The sequence below is a fragment of the Erithacus rubecula genome, assembly GCF_903797595.1.
Source record: "Erithacus rubecula genome assembly, chromosome: 2".
NCBI lineage: Eukaryota > Metazoa > Chordata > Aves > Passeriformes > Muscicapidae > Erithacus > Erithacus rubecula.
Window position 1 is genome coordinate 89,257,159 of NC_136685.1, and position 18,098 is coordinate 89,275,256.

Genomic DNA, 18,098 nt, shown 5'->3' on the forward strand with positions numbered 1-18,098 from the left:
CTCAGACACGTGGTGTAATTCTGGGGCTCATCCTGTGCAGGGACAGGAGTTGCACTCCATCCTTGTGGGTGCCTTCCACCTCAGGATATTCTATGATTCTGGTCAAAGGACATAAGACCCAGTAGTCATTATCATGATTCTGGCAGGACAAGGATAGTGTAATCAGTGCTCAGTCTCAGCAGACATGGCAATCAGGCATTCTTTTGTTTTTAATTTCCTCTGACCTTGCAGTTTGTCCTTGTAGAGTTCTCACTGTTCATAAGCTAAGGCATCTATGTTTGAGCAAACTTAGTACACAAACTGCTTGCACACACTCGATAACGTCTTCTGCTCAACATTCCACCAGATCTTCAGAACCACAACTCATTGCCATATTCCTTAAGTCAAGGAGATATGAAAGTACAGAAACCACTGAAAATATGAAAGATTTGACACATAGTCTTTAAAGGCATATACAGACAAATGCTGCCATGAAATACCATAATTGATTCCAGTATTTCAAAGTGTCCTAAAAACAAAGTGAACTTTTCTTTGTTTGACTTTTCTAACTTGTGGGAGATATAAACAGCAGAGGTAAAGCTCATGGTCATGTCTAGACACCAATTATCCAGTGCACAATGCCATAATGGTTGTGGAGATAGGCAGCTTGTAGCAAAATCGTTCACAGTCCATAATAAAGAACAACACATCCGGAAGACTACAGGTTAATGGGTTCATCTGTAGACAGAACTGCTCTTAAAAGCCATATAGCTTGTTGTTTTATAAATTTCATTTACCTTTCTTATATATCTCTACCATTATGGGAATGAGATATGTTTTAAAACAAAACAAAACTACAAAACTCCCACAAGCATTTCAAGCTCTCCTCAATCTCTTTTTTCTACTGGGTACAGGAATCCCCACACAAAGACTTAATGAAACACCCATCACTGACAACATCATCCAGAACAGATTCTGCACTGTTGGGTGCAGAGCCCCTTCCTGTGCAGTCAGCACTTGATACCCAGCCCTATCAGTTTGTTACCCTGATTAAATTCTTTTAGGTTTGACCTCTGTACACAAAAATCACCACACATACCAGTAAAGTAACTTCACTGAGATAACAGTGAAGGAAATCTGCATTTAAGTCATCACCCAAACAGTTCCTACCCACACTGGCTCTCCATGAGAGGCATTTAGGACCTTGCTTGCAGCATGTTGCAGACAGCAGGTCAAATGATTTCCAACAGAACGTGGTGTACAAAGCAGCCCAGCGTGGCCAACAAGCATTCCTGGGATCACACCTCAGGACAGCCCCAGGTGGGGCAGGAACACACACAGGTGGATGAATGCATGGCCTGTCAAATGCCTCAGGATAAAGCAAATAAGCAAATGAAGCATCTACCAAAGTACAGATAGGAAATGCTGCAAAAGAGGTCACTTGGTTCACAAAGGCCCCAAAACACTGCACTGCCAGAAGTACTTAAAGATTTGTGGATTGGTTTTATACTACCATTTTACCAGATCCTTTGCTAAAAAATGTGTTCAAATACTCAAGCAAAAAAAGAAACCCCACAAAACAACCAAAAAGCACTTGCTTTTTTTTCCCAAGTTCAGTAACCCAATTCATCTTTATCCCTAAAAGAATGGCAAAAAATAACAATAACTGGAGCTGATGTCATAGGTTTTTAAATTAAAAAATACTTTATTATTTCAAACCACTATGAAGAAAGTGACCTGTTTGATTACAAAGCCAGAACCTTATCCAGCTCCCACAATAGAGCGATTATTATTATATTATTATTATAGAAATTAATACTATAAATCATAGTTTATTATTGGGAAGTTTTCCCGACAAACAATCTAGATTCTGCCTTAAACTTATAAAAAAATGTATTAACTGTATTACCAAAGGGTCTTTTTCAACCTGGAACTTTTAAATGTTATTTTCATTCAGATATCTTAACCTTTGCAAAAGGTACCCAACAAAACTAACAAGTTCTGCTTTCAAAACCACTGCCACAGGGTGCTCAGGTTGTGGCAAAAAGCCTTCTTGAGATAAACATGCACAAACCTGTTCTCTTCATTATAAGAAAATATTGGAATAATGGAGGATATCCTTTGCTGTCATTGTCCTATCCTCTGCTCCTCTCTTTGACTGAGACAAACAACATGAAGAGACTGACAAACGGGCTTGCTCTGATTCCATCCCAAGTAAAAAAAATAAATTGCTTTATAAATCCACACTATTAAAGACAGCAGAGAAAGCAAAACTAAGTGGCACTTAACACTGGACAATATTACCTGAAGTTAGCTGAATGCCCCTTTTATTGAACAGATTTACATGTAGAGGATTTACTGTATTATAACCAGCTCATAGTCCAGCCAGTCATGACCATTTCATTTATGCTGAATGTATGGGGGGTAGCAAACACAGAATTTCACTGCTGTATGCAGAGAACTAATGGTACTTGTCAAGGACACTGACCACACAAAGCTAACATGGAAGTTAAGCCACATTTTAACAAAATAGCACAAGCTGAAAATATAAAGGTAGGTAAGAAACCTTATATAACATTGACCAAAGTTGACATGATTGACTAATAGACAAAATGACTAATTGTCTCCAATGTGCACCCATCCCTTGTCAGATGTTTTGACAGACTAATTAGTGCATGGGTGGCAGTCTTCAGACCTAAGTCAGGCTCAAGGAAAAACTGTAGGGCTGCATTACTCTCTCCAGATAAACCCATCTGTACATCAAAAGAGACAACTAGGCCATCCTTAGACAAGGTTTTGAAAGTTCAACCTATCCACAGCTATATGCAAAGTTATATGCAAAGGTACACTACAAGCACTCAGAGCCATTCTGTGACCTACAGTTTCAGGTTACTACATCAGCAGCAAGGAACAAGAGCAGCTACAGCAAAACTAACACATAGCTAACAGAGATCTCATAACCCAAGCTATTGCATTCTCCTTACAGGTGCTTCTTTTCATTCCAGCTCCAGAGAAATGCTCATCACTTCACAGTGCTAAGCAGGTTTTGAGGTGGTGTCAGTAATTTTCTTCCAAAACAGCAGTCTCAACTGCTGAACCATAAATATGCATTTCTGAATTTGCATATTCAAATGCACATGGAGATTTTCCAATCAAATGCAGAAACCAGAAAAACTTTCATGAGGTGAACCAGCTTCAGAGGGCAGGCTATGACCACAGAACCCAAAATCCTTGTAATACATGCCAGCACTCCCTAACATACCCTCTCCCATTGCGCCAAACAATTTCTTCTTCTCCTCCTCCTTAGACTGTAATTCAAGACATGTATTTTGCCCTTCCCAATTTGCAAATTTCCCAATACATTCTACAATACAGAAAGGAATGCAAAAACATTACCTATGAATTGAGATGTATCTCTCCATATACAACATTGTATTTAAACACTTCTTTGTAGATAATGCTAAGCAGCATGCAACATCAAACTGCAGAGCAAAGCCCTAAAATATGCAGAAATAAAAAATAATGTTCATCTTTAAATGCAGCTTTTTATTTCCCCCTTGTCAGAAAGAAAGATAATTTTAAAGAAGGAAATGAAATTGCTAGCAACCAACACACTTACTATTTGGAGGCTAAACATTATCCCACCTCAATAATGCTCTCCTGCAATATTTCAATTCTGTTTTACAAACAAGATTTTCAGCAATGCATTTTAGGGCACCAAGATAAAAAGGGGAATGGACACCTGGAAGAAAACTTGCAAAAAAAACCTGTCATTGTTTCTCTGCTCTCAGAAGGAACCACGACAAAGTGGGGAGCAGCAGCACATCAATACAGTGATTTAGTTTCCTCTGCTGTCATAGATTCCTCACAGCACAGCCTTGGCAGAGGTGGAAAGAATCACAGGAACTTTACTCAAATATGTCTACATGAGTTGTTTTGTTCACAAGCAGAAACTTGCCCTGTGCACCCTCCATTCTGAAAGTGCCAGAGCTCTGAAGCTCTGTCAATATTTCTGTCTACCAGCAGCAGACTGCAGCAGCCATCCCCTTCAATTAGCAGCCCATTTCTTTATCTGGTAAGCAGACCAAAGCGTCCTCCTAAACAGGCTGAATCTTCACAACACTACAAAGAATGTAAATAGACATCAATTACACTCTTAAAGGTATGCCAAACTAGGAAAAACAAGAAAAATAAAAGAAAAATTATTCATCAGTATATCATTCAAGATGCTTGTTTTCCAGGACCTTTGAAATAAACTCCCACTCCCAAAGCTCATCAGTGTTTTTCTTCCTGAAGCAGGTCTGTACACACAGGGCATTTTGCAAAGCTCTTAAGGGAGAAGTCAAGATTTCCTCTGAAAATCTTCTGTCCCTTTTCTATGTTTGAGGCAGGACTTCCAAGGCTTGTTCCCTCTGAAGGCACCAGAAGTTTCACTCCACCTCAGGACAGGACAAATTAAGCCACTAAACATATTGCTTTCCCCTCTCCTCTCCATCTATTCTGGTAAACAACAGGCACAATGTTTTGTGTGGAAATTCCTTTGCACACTGTCTCCCTTTCAAAGTACCTGAGATAAGCACTGCATATCACATACCCAGAAAATGCAGGGTTTCCACCACCAACAGGATACATTTTGCACTGAAAGGACAAATGAAAGTCCTGTCTGTAGGGGTCAAAATCAAAATGGCACCAGCAATAGACATCAAAAATAGGATCTGGCTTCTATCTGTTGAATCTTTGATTGGCAAAGTCCCCTGATTTTGCCCAGACTTGTCCAAAAACCTGGCTTAATCATCATCACCAATAAAAACCTAAAGGCATTTTATCTACAAGGTAGTGAATGCCTCCTCTCAAAAAAGGGAGTTCCATGATAAGAGCTAATCTCAAAAACCTTAGGAATGCAAACTATTTTCTCAGTTGTAAAAACAAGAAGGAATTTCACAAACACAAGTTAAAACAACTACTAGTAACCTCCTGCTTCTCCTACACTGCCAACTTCTCCTGGGCTAAGGCCCTACCCTTTGTCCTTCAGAGAGATATGTTTTGAATCCAGCCCAATGGCCAAAGGATGTCCCAGGAGAGGACATCACTTTTATGCACCTTTACAAATGAGAGGCTGCCCTTTATTTTCTAAGCAGTGCAAGGCTCCCTTCACAACAGCTTCAGCCTTTTCAACAGGGAAGGCAAAGCCAGCCCATATTTTATTTTGCAGATAGCTGTAAGGCAGGCAGCCTGTAAGACAGTTCATTCTGGCTGGTTAGACCATCTGAAAGTTGCACAAGTCCTGGCTTTTTATTCTTTAAGCTATAGCATAGTTTTCTGAAACTTCTACAGATAGCTCTTAACTATGTTATACACTACATACACTAACCTGTTAACATGAGGTGTTGATTGTTAGATCAATCACAGTAGCTGCTACTAAATCAATATTTCTCCCAGCAGACAGATATGCAAGAATTCCATGGTGTTGGTATAGTACTGCTTTGACAATATTTTCTTTGAAATACCCACTAAGCTGCAAGAGATTCAGCTACCTCCATAACCAGTCCTTGCACTTCTCACAGCCACAGAACTATCATTCTGTTACAGAAATCAAAACTATTAATATAAACTACCCAAATTTAAAAAATACCACTTGTCATCAGAAAACATACTAGAAATCATAACCAAATTGGCTAATAAGAGATATCAGTGCTATCTGCCTTTTAAAAAAAGCCTGTCACTCCTGTCAGCATCATTCACAGTACAATAGAGAAACTAATTTACTGCAGTGTGTTTAATCATCAGCCCAATACCCTGCATCTAAGAGCAGCTTACCCTGTAAGAGAGCATACAAAATATCACAACAGGCACATACAGCATCATCTGTCCTAAGAGAAATTTCCCAATCCATCAGATAGTGCTGATTTACGCCCTAGAGCAGTACAGTTAACCTCCCTTCACTGTAGCTGTGACTGCTCTTCCTGTCCCTAGAACAGTTCACTAACCTTGTTCATCCCAACAGGCTTTTGGTTTATATGATCTCCTTTGGTAGTAAACACGGGAAATGGTGATTTAGAAACATGATATACTTTGTCTTTCAAACTTCTCCCTATAACAAGTCATTGTATCAAAGTGTAATGGTCAATTGCTACTTTGAACATATGCATTCTACCTCCTCTAACTGACCCCCTTGAAACAGTGCTACATGGATATTTCCTGTTCAGCTTCATATGAATGTTTTTCAATCACTCTCCACAGGAGACCACAAACTGATTATTCCAGGTGAATTCGAGCACTACTTTAATAACATCCTTTGTGTCATTAACACAATATTGCAAAAGAACTGCAGCATTTTTCTTCTGCCCAACACTAAGCATTAAGAAGGTGAAACAAGTACAAATAAAACATTGTTGAAATCTTCCTCTCCACCTTAATAAACAGTTAATTTACAATCCAGTAATGTGAACAAGTAATTTGATTATTCCGTCTAGCATGCATATTCTTGAATTTATCAACATCATCTGCTGTGCTTCCCTTTCACCCAGCTTTCTTGGATTCCCTTTACAGTTTCTCAGTCTTCTTCAGTCTTGCCTAATCCAAATACTTTTGCATCATTAGCAAGTTTTGGCACACCATCATTCATCTAGTTTATTAGATCACCAACATGCATGTTCACCACCCTCTTTGCAGAGGTGTTTATACATCACATAATGTAATTTTAGGTTTACGTTGTTACTGACAAAATAAAAAAGTGTTCTTAGTCATAAGGACAGGTAGACTGATTGAGAATTAGAAAGGAGAGTTGCAGTTTCCAGAAGACATACTTGGTGTTGAGCAAAGCTCTGTACTTGAACTCTTTACATGAGTAGAAAATAAGATTGTCACAAGAGCTACAGGACATCAGATCATTCTCTTCTTCCCAAGCCAGAATGCATCCATTATGTCATACACACAACATCCTCCAGAAAAGTCCTCTGGTCAGAAAACATTCTTAATGTTAGCTGAATTTACAGTCACTTAGGTATTCACATATAGCTGACAATAAAATGTTCACCTGCTTATTAGGACAGCCATGATAAGGTGGGAGATACATTTTAGAACAAATATGCACTTCTTTTTACATACTTCGTGCTGCACAAAATATGTGTCCTTAATTCCTTTCACATTGCTGATTTTTCCTCATAGCCTCTGACAGTGCAAAGGAAAGGGGAAGAATCATGGGCTGCAGCTCCTGCTCCTGGTGCTCTCCCCACATTGTTGAGGAGCCCTGTTCCTCCAGAGGCTGTGACATGTCTCCTCACCCATCACCTCTTCAGCTCCATGGGCACAGCAATCCAAAAGGCTCCAAGGAGAACAAGGGCACCCCATGGACAGACCACACTTGCTCTGGACATGGACTGAATCCAGCACCACAAGAGGAAGCTGCACCTGCCCACTGAGTTTTAAGGACTCCTGCAGCAGGCCCAGGAGGATTTGGGTTAGACAATGAAACCAAAATCATATTTTTACCACAAACATGGACTTTTGCTCAGGTCTACGTCCATTCCTTTAGGACCTACTCTTTCATGCTTGCTTTAAAATACATGTTTTTAACAATTTCATAGGTGGAGGCAGCAGCTTTCATGAAGTCACTGATTAGAAAACTAGTAGGTTTTCAAAAAGGAATATGACTTATTCACATAAAACTTCAGAGAATCTTGTGCACAGTCTTGTCCCATACTTCCTCCTCACAGGAGGAAAATCTACATGGTACTGCTTTATTTTCAAAGATCAGGATTAGTTCCAATGGAACTCCACAAAGCATAATAGGTGGAGGTATGCTATACTTCACAGTGGACTTAGACATAAAAAATACTTTTAAGTCATTTGTTCAGCATAAAAAGGGCCTTTACTGAAATCTCCTTACAACTGAGCTGCATATACATGCACAAATATACTGCATACTAAGTATTATAGCCTGGCTCCTGCAAAGACTTGTATCCATGTTTATTATTACATATATAAAAGCAATCCCATGGTTTCAAAGGCACTATTCATGAGCGTGAACTGAAGCACATGGGTGGGTCTTTGCAGGACTAGGATGTCAAAGCTGCTGAGCAGCACTGCCTGCTGAAAACTTTGTGCCTGTTGTATATTACCAGCAGTTTATACATTCTTCCCTCAGCTGACAAACCCTTGCAACAGAGGATTCGCTTCCAGCTGAAGAGATGGAGTTCAAGTACACTTTTCATACTGCATGCACCTATGCTAAATGGAAATCCATATTAAAATGAGCTACTTAAGTAACAATTAATCAAACACAGCCTCAGTGCATATGAAGAGAAACAGAATGAAGAGCAGCAGGTTGGCTCAGCAGTACCAAATAAACATAGAAAAAGGAAGCCACAGAGTTATCAGAACTATGCACACAATTCTATTTATGTCTATATATGTAAAATACTTTCTCCATGATTGGAGGAGCCACTATTGGCCAAAGCAATTTCCTAAGTGCAAGAGTAGATGCATTTCATAGAAAGCCATTCCATACCTAAGTTACAATAACTGACTCATGGGCTTCTGCAGGACAAGAATGACCAGGAGAAAAGTCAGTCATTAGTACGAACACTGGTTGCTAATTAACCCTCATGAACAACGCTGCACCAAAGCTACTTCTGCTACTATTACAGAAACATTTAAAAGGCACGTGTAAAACTCTAAATATAATGCACATGCAAAAGCTCATATTGCTCAGTACAGAGATCAGCCCAGCAGCCCTCACTCTGGCCTTGGTCTGCACCACTGGATTCTTTGGCGATGCATCAAGGCAGACATGCTTTACAGCTTCTCACACACAAATGCACTGGCAGGACTGATGGCCCACAAGCTCTGCCCCAGATTTTAGGGGCTAACTTTTAGCTGATGGACTGTGCTTCAGCCCATAAGTTTGCAAAGCTCCCAAGTTTTGTATCATGACCTGTGAAATATACACAAGTGCCCTCTGTCTGTAAGCAGCACTCTAAAGATAGCAGAAAGAGTTCAAGTGCTGCCAATAACAGAACAAGTCCTAAAGCTTATTGGCATTACTATAATATCAACACACACTCTATTTTATACCACGTAACAAGTACTAGATGTCAGCAACTAAACCCCCAGAGGCCAAGAGCAAAAGCTGTTTAATCTCTGTTTTGTCACTGATATTTGATGAGACATTCTCAGCTGGATAAGGAGAACACAGTCCCTGCTGGGACTGCCTCCCCTCACATCTCTCCTCAAAAAGAGCTTTCTCCTCTCATAATATGGAAGTTGGCAGGTGATGACTAGTGATTTCGGAGGGAAAGACATTTTGTATGAATACTTTTCCAAACTCTGAAGAACTGCAGCATGTAACAGCGCTTTTGGAATACCCAACCCTGTAGTAACTATCTGCATAGAGTTTAAAGAAAAAAGAACTGGCTTCTGGTAAAAACATTTCTTCTATAGTTTCAGGCTACATGCCAAAAATCCCAGAAAACTTCTTGGGCAACAAGATATTGAATCTGAGCCTTTTACGGGTCATTGTTCCCACCTTGTTAAAGTTACAAACAACCAAAGATGTGCTTATAATGGCAACATATGATTATTTTATGTAAATCGGAGAGATAAGGCATACTCGATAGGAAAGCACACATCATATCCACATACCACACATACATTATGTAACGCTTGTCCCAAATACACCCCAATAAAGTGAGCTGGTTTGAGATCTTAACAATTCATCGAGTTTGCCACATCAGAAACGAGAGTAGATGTCACTCTTCCCTGCCTCGCCGCGATCTTTGCTGCAGCGCTCGGCAGTTACAGACTTGCTGAAGACGGCCAGTTTAGGCTTGACTGTAACTAACAAAGAGCGAGGTAAAGCCCCGGGCGCGGGGGAAGGCAAACACGGGCATGCCGCGATGTAAATAGGAGCAGCCCAGCGCGCAGCCCTGCCCGTTCCTCGCTATTTACAAATACCTCTTGACTAGACAAATGCCGCGTTATCTGCGTGTCTAACAGATTAAATGCATGGGCTGGACGGACCGTCCAAGGCTCGCTAAGCGCAGGTCCCCGAGTGGCATTTGTAGCCCCGGCATGCGGAGCCGCGCTAGCCCGCTGCCGCGCACGCAGCCCCACGCCAGCGCTGCCGACCGTGACCGCGAGTGCGGGCGCTGCTCGGGCTGTTTCAAAGTCCGCGCGGGGCCGCGCCCGAACCCGAGCCCGCTCCTTACCTGCTGGGCAGCGCGGCGCTCCGGCTCCGTGCGCGCCGCGGCGGGCAGCGGCGCCGGGCGCTGCGGAGGCGGAGGGAGAGCGGCTCCCGCCGGCCCGGCCCGGCCACCGCGGGCAGCTTCGGCGGGGCGGCCGGCAGGGCGCCGGTGGCGGCGCGGAGGGCCGGGCGCCCCGAGCTCCTGCTGCCGGCCCGGGGTGCGGGAAGCGGGGAGGCAGGGCCGGAGGGAGGGGACTTGTGTCCTGCGGGGGCGAGCGGGGCCGGCGGGCGGGCGAGCCGGAGGCGGCGGGGCCGGGGCCGGGCTGGGGCCGGGGCGGCGCGGGGAGTCACGGCCCAGGAATGCCAGGAATGTGGAGCGGCCGCTGCGGCCGCGGGGCCCGGAGACGTCGGGGACGCGACTTGGGATTTCTTTTCTCTTTCTCCTTCTTTCTTTCTTTTTTCTTTTTCTTTTTTTTAACTCTTACCCCCTCCCCAAGGAAGGAGGAGGAGGGTTGAAACCCACCCCGCGGAGGAGGGAAAAGGAGGGAGGAAGAGGAGGGCGCAGGCTCCTGCCAATCCGGGCGGGTGCCGGCGGCGGCTCTCCCGAGGAGGGCAGAGCTGCCAGGTGCGGGTGCCGGCCCCTTCCCAGCCCTTTCCCGGCCCTTTCCCGCCCCTCCCGCCGCGGGGCTCCGCGCACGTGTCGGCCCGGCCCGCCGGGAGCTCGGGGGGAGATAGGAGAGCACCCCCAGACAGAGTTTGGCAAGGGGCGGGCGGGGAGCTGAGGCAGGCTCTGCACACGTGGGCCTGGAAGCTCCTGGGATCCTCCTTCCAGCCCTCCTGTACGAAGGCGCGGTGGCGCTCCGCTTCTCTGTAATCACTTTTCTGCCCTTCCTTAACTCCCTGTCCATCTCCTGCAGCCTTGCGCGGCGGCATCGTTTCTCTCCATTCCTCCCTGTGTCTGTTTCTGCTCTTCCCATCTCAGCCCTTTCGGTTTCCTGCTTACTGTGTGACCCTCTAGAAGTGTGGTTATTCCTGCTCTTCCAGCTGCTCAGAGGGTAAAGTACCCGCGTTGGAAAAACACACGATTCTACCACCATGTCTGTGTGCCTTGCTAGAAAGCAAGCAGGAGAAAACCTGAAGTTGGCCTAAAACGTGGTGGTTTGTAATTACACCAAATGCCCGGCACTTGGCAGATGTGGGAAAGCCCATCTGATGCCTCGTGTAAATGAAAAGGAGCAGGGAACACATCACGCTGCAGGAATACTGTCAGGAAGGTTGAGGCTACCAACAGTCTTGAATATATCACACCAAATCAGGTAGGCATAAGAGCAATGTGAATATTAGAAATTATGTGTAGATGCTCTTGTGCATCATTGCTAATGGGCAATTTGCAATTTCTTTTCCTGAAAAACTACACTTACTCAAAATTATCCACATTCCAAAAATAATCCACGTTCTAGAAAGTGTGTACAAATACCTCTGGCACCAATGGGCATCTAGAAATGTCAAAGGCAGGTATCCCTTTAAAACAACTGTGACACTTTGAGGAACTTAAGGACTCTTGCAAACAAGAAATTATTAAAAATAGTGATAAATGAGAATTGACACTGTTTTGGAATTGCTGCTACTGTTTCTCTCTTGTACACCTTACTGAAGGAATAAGTGAGCAGATTCACTGGAGTCAGGATTACTCAGATTATAAATGGTAAGAGGATCAGGAGCTGAGAGAAGGAGAAATAGCACAGATTCTTGATTTTGATAGATAAGTAATTGTATTTAAACACTGTACATGGAATCACAAGCCTATGCCTTACCTCTGGCATAATAATATTATAATTACATTTTGCCAGCACTCCTTTTCATCTGAGACTCTGAGACATCTGCATTTTACAAGCACCACACCTTAATGAAGTAAGCAATTATCCCCATTTTACATACGGCTACACTGAGGCACTGAGAAGTGACACCATTTAAGATTTAAACTTGAATTGTACTTGACCATGTGTAGGTAGGAGAGCTTAGTGTAACAATCTGTAAGAAATATCAGATGTCAAAATGAGATGATAAAATGTATCACGGAGCCGCTGCGCTCCGAACTGGTGCGGAAAAGGGATTACTTTACTGAGTAGGGAGTTGCAAAGGAGTTGCACATCAAAACTAGGGTTTAACTTTTTGGTTGCTGTCCTGTCCTCCCCGTGATGGGCCAGGTGTAAGGACGCTGTTTTTAACACAGTAAACCTGTGCATCTGTGCCTCAAGGTGGTGTGCTAGCTCTCTAAAGCCTTTTACTACAATTCCTGGTTTGCAGCTGGTAGCTTTCACTTTCTCAGGTCCCTCTGCATTTGAAATAAACTTACTTAGGGAGCTGAACTGCAAAGGAAACAACGTTGCAAGAATCACTGACACGCTGAAGGATGAGAAGATTTGGGGGAGAGATTTGACGTATGTGCTACTCACAGGATAGGGTCCCCTAGAAGAAATAAAATTAACTAGAATAAATAAAATCATACTGCATCTCAGTAAGAGCAAGATCAGCTCAACAAACGATGTAAAATAAAATGCATTGCAAATTTACAGGCAAGAGAAATGGTGATGATCATTACTTTTCATGAGATTACTTAATGAAGTGATTAATATCTGCATTCGACTCTCATGGATTGTAGCAGTAGGTGCTTTAAAACACCAAACTTCCCAGACATTATAGCCAGTTCCTGCAAAGAGATTTCCATATGCAAATCTGCCGTGTTGGTGCTACTACAGCTTTCTAGGACCATTAAAACCTGCAATCTTTACATGTATCTTTGTTCCTCAAGAGCAGCCAGGAGTATATTAATTTGGGATTAAAACTAACTGTTCTTATCTGCTAGTTGGTGAGTGATTTAATAAAACACCAAAACTAGCTTAGGTCTTATTCAAACTGTTTCGAGGTGAAAATAATACAATTTATTGATTTTGTTCCAAATGCCTGTTCTGGTTCAAATTTGTCCAGAAAACTTGGATGGTTAATCTTTTATCAGTTGTATGTGGGCTGGATTATGTACTGTCTTTCTCTGCTGCTGGGGAATTCTACGGCATTTTTTTTAACCTGAAAACATGACATCTCTAAATCATATTTAGAGATTTTGTTTTCTTGCTGTAATGATTTATGGGGTCTATCTCAAAAATATTTCCTCTGCTCTGGTCTAATGAAATTTTCACACCGGATCCTTGTACAGTATCACTAGGATTATTATATTAAGTGTTCCAAAAAATAGAATAAATACTAAATAGCATAGAAAGAGAAGCATCCCAACAAATAGGAAATAACTCTCTGACATAGGACTGTACCTCAGTTACCTTAGCTATCAGGTTTTTGGCTGATGTTGGGCATGTAGCAGCACAGCCCTGTGTCTGTTTTCTAGTCTGAAAATTGAGATAATGATAGTGATCTTAAGAAGGTGCTTTTTGATTTCCAGATGAAAGAAACATATGGGAGAGAGACATTGTTTAATATTTTTACCCAAATTTTGGATTTGGTAGGCCTGAATGTTTTCTCAAACCTTTGTGAAAATCAAGCCCAACACTATTCAACTTAACCAAATGGTTGACTGTCAACAGAGGAAAACTAACTTTATCTATGTCAAAATATAGGAGACATTTATTATAAAACTGTACAAGGAATTTTGATAGCAAAACCTGTATTAAACATATTTTGAGTGTGTTGAAGAATCTGGAAAAATCTCAGTCCTTGTTGGTTGGTGAAACCATGTCATAACCTGTTTCATACAAAACTGTCTTTAAAGTGTGCTTAAGCAACAGCTGGTGGTTTCTCCTGTGAACAGTAGATTATGTTTAATTAGCTTTACAGTCATCTACATTACAATCAAATCAAAGAATGCAGTTGCAACACATTCCCGATTTGTATTGTAAATGTGACCTTAACTGTGTTCCTAAAATCTCTGTCATGTGCTACAGCTGGGTACACTGACCTGATTGTAATGTAAGCAGAAACTTAGTGCACTAGCAGAAATTCCCATTCCTAAAATCATATTAGTTCTTTATAAATTGATACTTTTAATGTTTGAAGCTTACCACAAAAACAAAATTTACTTCTCTAGTATTCAGTGCTATCATTAATTATTTCATTTAATAGTGCTTCTCAAAATCATCTCTTAGAAAAGGAATTTGGATTACACAACCTTGGAAAACAAGCCTGTTGCCACCAAGCATGAGCTAACATGTTATAGTACTCTATGGCTTATCACAAGTAAGCCAGCACCCAGTTTTGTAGTCCAGAAAAAGTCTTGGTTGATTATCTGTGCAAATAAACTATGCTGTGTTGAATATTCTAGTTTGCATAGAGTTGTATTCTGCCTGAGGACTTGTTTAATACCTGTGTCTCTTTTCAGCTCTCCAGTGATGGCAATAAAAACAAAAAACTTCTTAGTATTTGTGAATAAAGTAATGAACTTTTGATTCCACGGTTGCCAGTGGGGTTTGGGACAATGAATATAGGTTACTGTGCAATTGTTACTGTTAAACAATGACAGAATTAGTAACATTTGTACATTTTTCATGGATTGCCAATTTGGATATTTTTGAACATATCATTTAGCATGGTATTAGGTCTTTAAATTTCTGAAAACACTGGCCTCCTGAAAAATAAAAACAAACAAACAAACAAAAACCCAAGCCCCCCAAAATCACTAGCTTTTAGCAGAACTTAATTTTTCAGCGTGCTTAAAGTCAGTACACACCACTGATTTGTAGCTGCTTTAGTGGCTGCCCACTTCTGATAATCTTCATGCATCTCAGCATGGACTTATGTGTCTGACTGTGGTCACCTCATTGAAAATACTTTGTTGCCAATGAGACACAAATGGTTTCTTGAGAAAGCAAAGAGCTAATGTCATAATCTAAAATGTGGGTTTGGGACTGTCACAAACCTGTGTAACTTGAATTGAGCCATTAATGTTTGCTTATCTCTGTGAAATGGTTCTAAGACCATGCTTGGATTGAGAGCACTCTGGAACTCCAGATGTTAAAGTTTTCTGAAATGATTTTCTGAAGTGTACTGCAAAAGAATAAAACCTCAGCTAGATGTGTATCAGCTTTTTGGAATCTGTATATTGTTTCTAAAAGAGCTCTGATTCTTATTCTCACTTTTGGTCAAAACAAACAGGGAACTTGCTCTTGAGTTAGAGAAATTTGGGATGCTGAGAGGTGTGTATATAAATATTATTTTCTATGCTGATTGTCATTTGTGTAATAAGCTAGATGTTCTGGAAAGACATGGAATACATAAAAACCGTTTTCCTGGAAAGGACTAATACACAAATAGTGTAGGAAATATAAGTAAAACTGTTGGCATTTAGACTTGGAAGAGGTGAGAAGATAAAATGATAACCAAAGTCATTAAGATGTAGAGAGCAGTTGTTTCCTCCTTCCATGCTTAGTCTGTTGGATCATTTCACTTAGTGGCTCATAAACTTTGGTTGTTTGAGATGGGTTTTCTGCTACAATTAGTTGGTTGACTGAAAACTCTCTGTAGACCCTGCCTGTAAAAATGGCAGAAGTAATGTTGGGATGTTTATGGTGATTGTAGGATAAGGAAATGTACTTTTGTCTTAAATAATCAAACTTTTCACAGACAAACACTGGAAGATTTTAGAGGCAACATTAAGATAGGTAGAGGCTAATAAGTGATTTGATTAGTTTGTCATGAATGGTGTAAGGGATGTTCTTAATTATATCACTATTATATCTTAATTATCACTTAATTATATCACACAATATATCTAATAAATTGTTTGGCCAGTAAGTGAACACAACACAAAGCAAGTATAGATTCTCATGTATAAAAGTTAACATATACATATACATTTCTTATACATGTATATATACACATATCTTGCAAATACATATGTATAGTAAATATCAGTGGAACTTCCTTCCAATGAATTCTTGGTTCTTGGAAGACCAATATTTCAGCTTAAATCCTGGGTTTCAGACTGCAGACACACTGTGGACCTAAAGCCCTGTGTCACTGGCCAGGTTATGTCAAGCAGTCAGCTGGGCTGACATTAGGTAAAGACTTAACCTTTTAACAACAGTAATAATGAGTGGAAAGGCTTATCTAAGTATTGCACTGAGCAAGAAATTGGAAGCTGAACAGGAGATACTGGCAGATAAGCTATCTGATATATGAAAGAATTCAGTGTGCTGAACATGTCCTTCAGTGTTCTGGTGACTCCTGTCAAGCATGAGGGAAAGGTATTCTTTCCAGGATAGTGGTGTGCCCAAGCAGCTGGAACAGCATGGAGAAGAGTATCCAGCACCTAAGAGAATTACCTGTGCTCAAAATAATCTATAGGGACTCAAATAGAGAGCAGTGCCATGTAAATCCAGATAAGATCCATTGTACACAATCCATGATGCAGAAGTTTGTACAGAGCTGCCTTTATCCACTTCTTGTTTTGCCAGAAGGAAAAATCATGCCAAGCACAGTCTTGGTTGGTGGAATTTATTTAAGGGTGAAGCAGAAATTTGGAGTTTCTTTAAATCATAAATTATAAATTTAAATTATCATAACAGAGGACAAAGTATGAGCTCAAGCCTTTAATTTGGGTCGTTCATAGGAAAGGGATGTCCAAACTGAAGATTAAGCATAGCAAGAGCAGCAATGATAAATGTTCAAGAACCAAGAATAGAGAAGCCAACAAAGAAGCAAAACTCAGACTTGTGAAAGCAATCATGCAGATATCATGGCTGAGTGCCACTGGGAGACATGGCCTTTGAGGAAAAGGGAAATTTAAAAGTAGTGAAAAAGAAAAGTTAATAAAGTAGTTAAAGGTGATAGGGGAAGAAAATAATTGAATGTAAGCCAAAGAAAAAACAAACCTTAGAGAGGTCTGACAAGAAACAGGTGTAACCTAATTTACCAGCTGGCATTATCTAAACTTCCCATTTTAAAAAGGTGGTGGTAAAGGTGGCAGGAGTCAGAGATGGGTATAAAAAAAGTAAATGTTTTTTAGTTTGTATGTAGTACACTTCTCTCTTAACTGCTTTTTCTCTCTGCTTAGAAGAGAATGATATAGTAGTGTACTTGTGTGTGGTTAAGCATGCAGTTCTAACAAAAATGGGGGCCAAATGAGATGCAAGCATGAAATTTAGGGAAGAGTGGACCACAAAGGATACATGTTCCCATCTGACCAAATGCCCTTTGAAGTCTGGTTATGCATTGCTCATAAGATATAACAGTGTGTGACAGTATAATGAATGTATTTTTTTATGTTACCATATGTAGCGTGAAACATTTGCTTGGTATTGTCATTTCTAGTTGGCAACAGAACCACAGAGAGTGGAAAATCACCATTAAAAAAAGAAAATGTTCCAATCTACAGTTCTAAGTTCTAATCTTACAGTTTAGTAACTGGCAATTTTAAGCCCTAGACAATATGGACTTGATGTGTCAGAGCATAATGTAATTGCTGTAATTATTTATCATTTTCTTAACTGTACGTTAGCCCTTTAAGCATTATGCTAATGCCTGTATTCAAAGTGTTTGAAAATAGTGTTTTTAGAACAGGAAAGAAAGACATGACTACATTTTCTTACTGTTACTATTGCTATAGCTGCAAACTCATCTTCAGGTAGGAGGATATGTGTTCACTTACATAAAAAACATTTAATTTTAGATATTTGCGTTCTTCCTCCAGCCTTCCAATATGCTAACAAGTATTAAACGTTTACATTCAAAACTAACATTTACTAACATCAACTAACAAGCACCCTGATTTTCAATCCCTTATATGGTTAAATAATTACAATTGTTTGTTGTAGTGGGTCTGTCTTTGTAACTGCTCAACAGCTTTAAATCCAGTGGTTAACACTTCTGCCGAAGTCTGTAGATTATTAAAAAATCACTGTAATACTATACTGCATGTAAAGGTCAGAGA

The 18,098-nt window shown here is 40.8% G+C and overlaps 1 protein-coding gene across 1 annotated transcript in view; it reads left to right on the forward strand.

The window, feature by feature from the left end:
- Positions 1–9,405: 9,405 nt before the first annotated feature.
- The window catches only part of CENPF (centromere protein F), a 47,787-nt gene continuing 39,094 nt past the window's right edge, over positions 9,406–18,098 (forward strand). The window contains exon 1 of the mRNA XM_079298849.1: positions 9,406–9,831. The gene's annotated coding sequence lies outside the window, so the exon portion shown is untranslated. The remainder of the gene's footprint in view (positions 9,832–18,098) is intronic.